This window comes from Phyllostomus hastatus, unplaced genomic scaffold (assembly GCF_019186645.2).
Source record: "Phyllostomus hastatus isolate PE091 unplaced genomic scaffold, TTU_PhHast_1.1 phas_contig_38, whole genome shotgun sequence".
NCBI lineage: Eukaryota > Metazoa > Chordata > Mammalia > Chiroptera > Phyllostomidae > Phyllostomus > Phyllostomus hastatus.
In genome coordinates this window covers 2380650-2389739 of record NW_025333869.1, presented here as the reverse complement: position 1 = coordinate 2389739, position 9090 = coordinate 2380650, and the positions used below count along the sequence as shown (strand labels likewise).

Here is a 9090-nt window from a genome sequence, read left to right as displayed (position 1 = left end):
CTGCCTTTAATATTCTCTTTTTGTCTTGCCATTTTGCCATTTTAATTATGATGTGTCTTGAGGTGGGCCTCTTAGGGGTCCTCTTGATTGGGACTCTGTGGTTCCTGGGTTTGTGTGACTTTTTCTCCCATCAGATTAGGGAAGTTTCCCATCATTACTTTTTCAAATAGTTGTTCTCTCCCTTGCTCTTCTTCTCCTTCTGGTATCCCTATTATAGAGATATTATTACGTTTCATATAATCTTCCATTTCCCTTAATCCCTCTTCATTCTTTCTGAGCCTCTTTTCCTTTTCTTGCTCTTTTGGGTGTTCTTTTTCACTTTGTCCTCCAATTCGCTAATCTGGTCTTGTGCTTCATCAATCCTGCTTTTCATTCCTTCTACTGTGTTCTTTAATTCAGAAAGTGTATTCTTCATTTCCTCTTGGCCCTTGTTGATAGTTTCTATTACCTTTTTCATGTTGATATAGTTTGATATAGTTTGCAGTGCCTTTGTTGTAGCTTCCCTGTAGTTTCTGGTAGCTCATGAGTTCATTGAGCTTCCTGATAATCATTGTTTTGAACTCAATATCTGATAGTTGAGTTTCCTCTATTTCATTTATCATTTTTTCTGAGTCTTCCTCCTTTTTCTTCATTTGGGGATTGTTTCTGTCTTCTCTTTGTTCGCGAGACTCTTCTTGTTAGCCTCTGTTTCTTAAATTGATCTGTTCTGGTTCCCTGTGATTATGGTGTGAACTTCTGTGGTAGAATACCTGTGAGATTCAGTGGTGCAGTCTCCTTTTTGTATCCTGGTGTTCACAGCTTCCCCCTACTCTTTTTTTGTGATCAGTTGGAGGAGTAAGGAAAATGGTTTAAAAAAATGTGTAATTGTTCACGAATTTGTATGTCATCCTTGGCAGGGTCATGCTAATCTTTTCTGTATTGTTCCAATTGTAGTATTTGTGCTGCCGAAGTGAGCATGGACCACTTATTTTTTTTAATTGGGGTCAAAACCACATACACTTCCTCCAAGGTTCGATGTCTCTTCTGTTTCCAGAGACACTGGATTTATTTCACAGCATGTTAACTTGAAAGGAGCCTCCCGGAGTGTTTTTCTTTTTAAGCTCCTGCATCTCCTTAAATGATGGTACATCACAGAGGACATGAGGGAATAAGCCCTGCCCTTCCTCATGCTGTTTCCACAGGGCTCATGGAGGAGGTGGACCCCTAAAATGAAAATAAAAAGGAAAAGAATGGGAGAGAGAGAGAGAGAGAGAGAGAAGGAAACAAGTTGCTTATTGTCCCAAATGAAAGAAAACAGTGCTAAAGTTCAAATAATGGGTGGCTAGGGTCACTCAGGAGTTAGGTCATACAAACTCCTTATGAAATGATAACGTTTAAGAGGGACCTGAGGGCTTGAATGCTACAGCTAGGATGTTGGCATAGAAAGAATGAGAGATTGGAGTATGAATCCTGCACCTTCCATTTAAGCATTAATTCAATCAATACAGTATCAAGCCCCTGCCTGTCACTACCATGTGGTGGGACACTTTGGAGGACACATACACATGACTACTTCATGAAATTTAAAACAAGTGTCCTCAGTCACCCCTCCTGATCCTGAGTTTTCACTTGCTGTACATTTAGTAAGTTGACTGTAGAGTATTCATTTTAAAATAAAGTGTGTCACATTAAGGATGGAATAAAGACCCTGGGAAGTGAGATGGATATTCTGTGAGCTGTATATAACATGAGGTTCCAGGATATGTCAGAGGGCATAGCCATAAAGGATGATTCCCCACCAGCCTGGATCTCCCAGAGGTGTTTTCTGCATTGTAGAGTCATGGTTTAGTAACCTAAACCAAGAGTGTCCAATTGCCTTTTTTCCTGTCCTTGCTTGTCCCCAAACCTCTGTTCCTTATATGTATGTATGGGTGGGAGTATGCTGGGAAGAAGGGCTTTACCAATGTCTTTGGAAACACGTGGGATGAGCATTGCTTCTCATCACCAGTCCCACTGACAAAGAAGAGAAGGGCTGAAGAGGGAGCCCTGGACATCCACCTGCCCTGAATTTAACTGCTAAAACTTCATTATAAAAGCTCTACCACCCTCTAACCTCCAACCCCTACTGGAGTGAATGAAGTCCTTGCTCTTGACTCGACCTTTCTTTAAAGAATAAGTGAGAATAGAAACATAAGCCATTCTGGTCAGTAACCATGATGTTTGACCCCTTTCTACTAAGGTCATTATTAAAGGTCACAGTTACTGTGTCTCCTGTGTCTGTTGCTCTCATCACTGGCTCACCCCTGCAGCACTGTGGACCTCCTACACCCCATGCCCTATCATCTATTAAGAAAATAGTTTACATCCTCCACTCAGTAATGAGACAACAACAGAAAAGGATCTAAAGAAAAAAATATTCCAGTTATACAAATTCCTTTACCAATGACTGATAGGAAAAGAAATATTTTCACTGATCTGTTAACTCTTAGGTTTCCAAAACCGATACATAGCACCTGGTCAGTATGACTAAGTATTTTATGATAATCAAAATCTCATGGAGTTTGCAGATGTGTCTTCCTTAGGGGAAGTGTGAACCAACTCATTTAAGGAACACAAAGCTCTACTTGAGCCAGGCTTTCCATCACTTTGGATGGAGAAGCAGAAAAGAACAATCAAATATTACTTCCCCACCATCTGTCGCCAGGTGTCTGTGGTTGGAAAGGTATTGGATAATACAGAGGAGACAATAAAAACAATTATAAGAAATCTCAGCAGAGTTCTTTCATATTAAAGACTAATACCTGCAAGTAGATAAGATGCTGTAGTTTAAGTGGCTCGTGATACTTAAGAATGTCTCTTGTCAGAAGAATAAATGAATCCTAGACACCTCACCATCAAAGTACATCAGTACACCATCAGTACAACAGAGAAACCTCCACCTTCACCCTCTGTCTTCTAAGCTAAGGAAGAAGATGCTGGGCTGACCCCACATAACTCTGCCCTTGTGACTGCTTTACCAGTATATTTATTTCCTGGTTGTGTATGTTTTTGTTAGTATTTGCTGAAAAATAAAGAGGCAGTTGTGAGTTGGAATAGTCATGTTTACTAGGCAGGCCCTACATATGGAAAGTACATGCTTAAATTCATAAGTAAACAATTGAAGGATAAGCACAGAATTACAGATCACAGGAAACCCTATCCCAGAAGAATACATAAAATACTAAAGCTTGAAAATTATTTCTTTTTTTCTTTATTTTTTCACATTTTTTATTGTTATTCAAGTAAAGAGTTTCCTCATGTATAAAATAACTTGTTAAAAATAATACTTAAAATGTAAGTGGTTATAAATAAAACAGAGGCAAATTAAAACTAAGAAGAGATTAAAATTAATTATTTCTATAATAAAAACAAATGATTAATTTAATATTTTCTATAGTAAATAAACAATATACTATAAGTTTATACTTCACAAGACATTCATTTATTGAAGAGATCGGAGGTGAAAGCTATCAAAAATTACTGCTAACCCAAAAGAGTGAATTAATATTTTCCTTTTATAAAGTTTTATTTGTATGTTTGAATAAAGGTATTCAAATATAGGTAATATTTTCAGGTAGTCATCTTTTAAGTGTGACATTTACATAATAAAATCCAAATGATATATTTGTATTTCTTTTTACTAGCTTCCTGATCTCCTTTTCTCCTGGGAGGAGATTTTACTGTTACTTAAATTGGTTAAAAATCCTGGACTAAAACAAAACTAACTTTATTTCTAAACTTCATAGTTAATACTGTTATTGAGTAAGAAACCATTATTTTGGCTTAAAAGACAAAATAAGCTTGTCTAGCTCATGACAAGCTATTAATTTCTGCCTCTTTCAAACATGTAATAAGTAAAGTAGACTTGGTAATAACACTTGAGAGTTAACTCTATTAGAAATGTATATTATAAAACATTAAAAAATGACATGCAAATGTAAACTTAGTAGCTGGTCAAATATAAGAATAGCCTGTACACTTAAAAGAAAGAAAAATATATCTTAGAATATGATAGAATAAGAAACTGGGCCCTTGCTGTGCCAACCAGAGCAACTAAAAAAAAGTTCAGTCTAGAAATGTGATAAATGAAAAATGAATGATTGTTATTAGGTACTAAAGAACCAAGATTGATGGTCCCAGAAGCTACTGATATACAGAGAACAGCATGCCAAGATAAAAATAAGCTTTTCTCTCAAGTGGCTTTACCTTTACTGGTTTTTAAGTGAGATACAATTGACTTATAACATTATATTAGTTTCATGTGTACAACATTGTGATTTGCTGTAAGTGTATATTGCAAAATGATCACAGTAATAAGTGTAATTAACATCCATCATCACACAGCTACATTTTTTTGCAATGAGATTTTTAAAAATCTACTCTCAGCAACCCACAAATCAACAGCTCATTTTATTAGTAGTCATGGGATGTGACAGCAAAGTATGTTAGAAAAATTTCAATAGAATATAAGAAAATTTAGAATTATTCAGAATTTCCAGATAAATGTCCAAGGAAGTTTACATATTTAAGGCATTTCCCAAATTAAACAATTTAATACTAGAACTTGGCTATCTTTTAACAGGAAAAAAAAGATACTTTTCTTACAAACAAGTCTACCTCTGCACACAATTCATATTTAAGAAATATATAAAAGAAAATTGTTAAAAGAAATGATGTTTGATGAGAGATGAGCATTGAGCTAGGAATCGTGTCGTCAAAATCTGAGGTTTCTTTTGCCACTTACAGTCCAATGATATGCCCCCCAACCTCTGTACACATATACCCTCATCTGCAGAATGAAAATATTCATGCCTGACCTATCTGCTACTAGTAATTTTTGAGAGGTGAGCAGTAAGGGCTATTTGAAACAATGTGTGTAAAGATGATTTAGGAAGAATTAAGATACATTACACATACTAGGTGTTGTTATTATGTTTAGGGTTTATTAAACTATGAGCAGGTTTTATGTAGCACAAAAAATATGGCAAACCAATTAGGAATTAAGAACTAAGCTACACTAAAATTAAAAAATGGTATCAAGCTGAAATTTGTCTCTACAACTAGAAAATTTGACTGGGCATTTTGAACATGAACAGAAGTAAGAATCAGCAAGGGAATTTTCAGTCATGAAAAACCAGAGTTAGTTCATTTCCCTCCCCACTTCTGCTAGCACAACACTCGCTGTGGATCTGGTCCATGTGAAGGCAACTGACCTTGATGAGTCCTGAGGAGGGCAATACTCCTGAGAATGTCTGGGTTGTTCTGGGGAAGATGGTTTTCTCAGGTGGCTGCATCAGGTGTCACATCCCAACAGACACAGTAATTGCCACTGGGACCTCTGGCATCTTAGAGGGCAACAACCCTGCCACTACTTGGATAGGATGTATTTGCTTGTTGCTAGCCTGCTGGCCACCCTGTTAAGTCTGCTCTGGAGTCTGGACACAGCTGACCCTCAATTTGGGCTGGTCCCTGTGCCCATGCATGAGCTGTGGTCAGTACTGGCCTAGACCCTTGCTCATGATACTGAGGTGACAGCTCACTCACCTTACCCACCACAGAGACCCATGTCCAGGGACAGGAGCACTATATCTGACTGCCCACAGCTCCTACTGCAGGTGGAAGTCAAGATTATGGGTTCTAGCAGCATTTTTCTTAGGGTTTCATGGAGAAAATCTTGTGAAACCCTGCAATTATGACTCAATTTAATGAACAGATTATCATGATAACTTGATTCTCTCCTTCAGGAATATGAGCTTAGCTTACACCTCTCCATAATAAGAAATTCACTTACATTTCTCAAGTTCTCCATGAGAGTTTAATTGTTATCCAAATCTAATTAATCAGAATCTTTTTCCTTTGATGGGATACTCAGTGATGGCCTGTCCATTGAACTCAGGTTTCAGGAAAAAAATGACATTGCTTACTGTTTATCCTCAGTTCTGTGGTACCATAAGCCATCTAAAATAATCTAACACAAAGGGAAAAAACAAGATAGTCAAGAGAACGATAGCGATGGGGATCATTTAAAATACAAAGCCATTTGAATAAACTTTTTCCAAGAAAATTATGAAGGTATTTGAAAAGATTGAAGACAAGATAGTGGAAAATTACTGATATTCCCATGATGAAATCTGGTACAACTGAGCCACACACATGGCCAGCCTGGCTTCATAACTCACCTTTCTTCTCTGTGTCAGAGTTAGAAATGGCTCCCAGGGGACTGTTGAGGCTGAAACCCATATTACAAAATGCTTTTTTTAAAAATTGAAGCCATTATCATGTAAAATTTGTCTGTTATTGACACTAGAAATATTATTATATTAGAGCAGGCAACAAAGAAAAGCTCAAGCAAGGAAAAGACTATAATGAACTTACCCCTAAGATAATTTATTATCATTAACCAACCTATTCAGAGCATCTACTTATATTATCTATCTCTCTGTGAACTATATAAAGCCTAGGATCAGACATGATTTTAGAACACAGATTTATTCAGGTAAACATCTTTGTTGGAATAACAAGAGTACTCATGCCATTTCAGAAACTGAGTGAACTAATATACAAAAAGTAACAAGGACTTGCCTGCTTCTTATGTTCATGTTACCTGTCATTCTGTCCTCAACACTTCAATGTCTCACAGTAGGTGATTCATTCAACTTTGCAGCACAAATTAATGGAGGATGAAATATAAGATATAATGACTTTCAGAAAATTTTGCATCATTTTTATTTTATTTTTTATTACCATGTCTCCCACAATACACTCTTCCACTTCACCCCTCCACTTCCTGCCACCCATGCAATGATCACACTGTTGTCCATTTCCATCAGTTCTTATTCTATTTTCTCTTTTTTGCCTGATCAAAAGATACCCTTCAACCTCCTCTCCCTCCCCAGGCTGTCAGCCTGCTCTCTATCTATGAGTCTGTCTCTATTTTGCTTGTTAGTTCCACTTGCTCATTAGATTACACATATGAGTGAAATCGTATGGGACTTGTCTTTCTCTGACTGGCTTATTTCACTTAGCATAATGTTCTGCTCATGATGTAGCAAAGGGAAAAACTTTTTTTTTATATGGCAGAGTAATATTTTATCATATAAATGTAACATAGATGGATACTGAGGCTGCTTCCAAATTGTTGCTACTGTGAATAATGCTGTAATGTGTTGGGAACTGCCCTGACTGGTATCAGAATCTGTAACCTCTGCCTAGGCTAAGGCTAAGGGAACGCCCTTGGAACCGTATGCCAGCAAGGAGACAAAAGCTTATCTCCCTGGCAGGAGCGCTGCTTCTGTTGCTTCATTCATAACTGAACCCCAAAGCTTGGTCAATTAGCCAATGACAGGTAAGATTCCCCAAGGGGGGAATGACCTCAGACAGGCACGATCACGTGGGAGGCCCCCAAAAGAAGGACTTTGGGGGCTACAGCAAAAGGGGATGATGGACCCTCGCTCCTCGGCTTTGACAAAGCCTGAGTCCTTATCATCTGGAGAAAATTTCCTTATCTCTTGGTTGCCTTAGTTCCCTTGCTCCACATAAGCCTGAAACTGAAAAGGGTGGATTCCCCAGGTGATCAGGCCTAAGAAAGAACATGTAAATTACTGTGAAACCTTCTTTGTTTAGAATGCTCTCAGTTGAATGAGAACGGACCAAGGAGGAAGTTAGTTTGTTCCTTAAAAGTCTTACAGCTCTCAAAATAGGCCCTCAGACTTCCTTGTTATCTATTGTTTGATCCTTACTTCCTAGCAATGAGTAATGAGCTTTTACCTGAATTCTTATTCAAATGAAACCAATAAAAAGCCTCTCCGGAAGGGGAACAGCATGTTCTCCCCATCAGGGAGGGTGGCCACGGCGCCCTCCAGGAGAGAGGGTGGCCAAGAGCTCCCCACATGAGGAGTGGCCCTGCTGTTCCTATTCCCCCACAGGACCTGGTTGTCTCTGTGCATGTTTTTTCTCATGTTTCAATGAGCCATCCGCAGCGTTCTGTGATCACTGCTGGCCGGTGACCCACGCATCAGTAATGAACATAGGAGTGCATATATTATTTCAAATTAGTGTTTTGAGTTTCATCAGATAAATTCCCAGAGGTGGAATCACTGGGGCATAAGGCAGATCTATTTTTAATTTTTTGAAGTAACTCTATACTGCTTTCCACAGTGGGTGCACCAATCTGCATTTCTACCAACAGTGCAAAAGGGTTCCCCCTTTCTCCACATCCTCACCAGCACTTGTTGTTTTTTGATTTATTGATGATGGCCATTCTGATAGGTGTGAGATGATATGTCATTGTGATTTTAATTTACATTTCTCTAATGATTAGTGACTTGAGCATCTTTTCATATGTCTATTGGCCATCTGTACGTGTTACAGGGTGCAGCCTAGAGGGGGCACCCCAAATGGGCATTTGAATGGGGTCCAGAACTTAAGGTGTCCAGGAGATTTTAAGATGTCTCCATCCCCCCCACCCAGGGTGTGGGTTGGGGGAAGGGACAAATGGAGCAAGGCCATTGAGAGCTGTTTTGCATAGCAACAGCCTTGCAGCTATCCTCTGGCATGGTCATTTAACATATCTATAGCCTTTGGCTGGTCGCTTAGATATGTTAAATAGCTGTGATCATCTCTGAGCCAGGGGAATGGAAGTAACTTCCCCACCAAGACGTAACTGGGGGCAGATCCCCCAAGCTACAGCGCCTGCGTGGGAGCTCGGAGAAGATTGGCTCCAGGACATGGGCCATGCCTGCCCAGAATCATGATGGCAGCCCAGTAAACCTGGAAGGATACGAATTCTGGCTTGTGAAGCCGAGTGTGGGAGGAGTCGGAAATGAGGCTGCAGAGGAAGATTGGCCGCGGGGATTTAAAAACACAGACTTGGCGGCCATTAAGGGAGAGAACTGTGTGCAGCCCTGAGAAGGAGAGCCATGCACAGCCACTAAAGGGGAGAACGGTGCTGCTTTAGGAGAGAGAACCATGCGGCTTTGACGGAGTGGAGACTCCTGCATCCCAGAGAGAACCGTGCTGCTTTAGGAAAGAGAACCACGTGGCTTTGGCAGAGTGGGGACTCTCCCCTTCCCG

General features: G+C 39.3%; 1 non-coding gene across 1 annotated transcript; it reads right to left on the bottom strand.

Annotated features, from left to right (window-relative positions):
- Positions 1-852: 852 nt before the first annotated feature.
- LOC123821236 lies at positions 853-957 on the bottom strand. The gene has a single exon (XR_006786087.1). It is a non-coding gene; the product is annotated as a U6 spliceosomal RNA (small nuclear RNA).
- Between the last annotated feature and the right edge of the window lie 8133 nt (positions 958-9090).